The sequence below is a fragment of the Alexandromys fortis genome, unplaced genomic scaffold (assembly GCF_014885135.2).
Source record: "Alexandromys fortis isolate MF-2015 unplaced genomic scaffold, M_Fortis_MF-2015_v1.1 scaffold_16, whole genome shotgun sequence".
NCBI lineage: Eukaryota > Metazoa > Chordata > Mammalia > Rodentia > Cricetidae > Alexandromys > Alexandromys fortis.
Genome location: NW_026067893.1, coordinates 17,643,990 through 17,645,677, shown reverse-complemented (window position 1 = coordinate 17,645,677; position 1,688 = coordinate 17,643,990).

Genomic DNA, 1,688 nt, shown 5'->3' with positions numbered 1-1,688 from the left:
GAACTGGAGTTTGTCATTTTGGTCAGCTAGCTGGTGGCAAGTAGCTGGGGTCTGTGTGCTTTTATTCTCCAGCACCGGGGTTACAGGTATGAAATTTTTCTTTCTTTCTTTCTTTCTTTCTTTCTTTCTTTTTTTTTTTTTTTTGTTTGTTTGTTTTCAAGACAGGGTTTCTCTGTGGTTTTGGAGCCTGTCCTAGAACTAGCTCTTGTAGACCAGGCTGGTCTCGAACTCACAGAGATCTGCCTGCCTCTGCCTCCCGAGTGCTGGGATTAAAAGCGTGCGCCACCACCACCTGGGTACAGCTGGCTTCTTATGTGAGTGCTGGGGACTCAAAACCAGGTCCTCACCCTTTCACAAGCTGGCTCCTGGGCTTCTTTTACAGTCACCTCCCGGAGCAGTGGGGCTTACAGAATAGGTTTAGGGCTGATGGGGAAAATCTAGGCCTGAGAGAGGCAGCCTAGAAAGCTGAGAGCGCAGACTCCAAGCTTCAACAGCCCTGAGTTTATGCTCTGGGACCTGTTGGTGTCTGTGGAGCCTGAGGTAGCCCCTGATTTCCCCGAATCTCAGCTGTAAAACACCTTTCTCCCAGAGCTGTGGGTGAGACTGAGGTAAGAACTGTAAATAAACAAGTAAGCATGACAGGAGTGTTTTACTCCTGGGTGCAGTTGACTTGTTTGAGGTCACCCAGCAAGCCTGGCAATAACTGGTTTTGGGGCTTATATATACTGATGCTCAATCCAGTGGAAGGGAGGTGAGACCAGAAGGAACAGGATGGAGAAACCCCACCCAGCCCTGCCATTTACTAGCCTGGACAACTTGACCCTGCTGGTTTAAAAAACTCGTGTCTTCTACCCCACAGAAGTGTGTGTGTGTGTAGCCATAGGACAACCTCCTGTGTTCCTCAGAATCTGTCCATTTTGGTACCTGGGCCTGCTAACTAGGCTAGGCTGGCTGGACAGTCAGCCCCAGAGATACTTTCTTTGAATCCCTAGACCTGGGAGTAGAAGCATGCATGACCACGCCCACATTTTCACACAGGTGCTGAGGATCGAACTCAGGTCCTCTTGCTTGCAGGCAAACACTCTGGCTGGCCTCTTGCCAGCTCAGCACAGGGGTTCTGAGAAACAGGTGATGCTATGCAGCAAAGTGTTCAGTGTTAGCTCCGAGCACCTCTCTGTTTAGTTCCCACAAACAGCAAACCCATGAGCCCAAGTCCAGAAAGTCATGAACATGAAGTGCAGGCAGTTGTGGTGGCTGGTTTATTCCTATAAACACTGTTCTACAGTACAGTTCAGGGAATAAATAGAGGCACACAGCTGATTCCCACCACAGTCCGCTGTTGAGGGAGACTTGAGGATGGGATCTGGGCTAGGGCTGGGACCTACGCTAACTGGAGACCTTGGGATGGTTTTGGCAGCAAGATCTGTCCCAGGCCCGAAGGCCAAGACTCTTGCTTGAAGAGTCATGAGTGAAACGGAGGTGCCAATGCCAGTCAGTTCACACTAGGATGGATCCAGGACTTCTGACACCCAAGGGGCTATGAGTCTGATCCACTGATGCACTGGGAAGGAACTGTCAGTGCAAGCCTTCCCTGGTGGGATTCAGGTCATTCATAGGAGGCCTAGATAGGTCTGCCCCTTGCCCTGGATTGATAATGGATACAGGTCATAGCTATTCTTACACTAGTT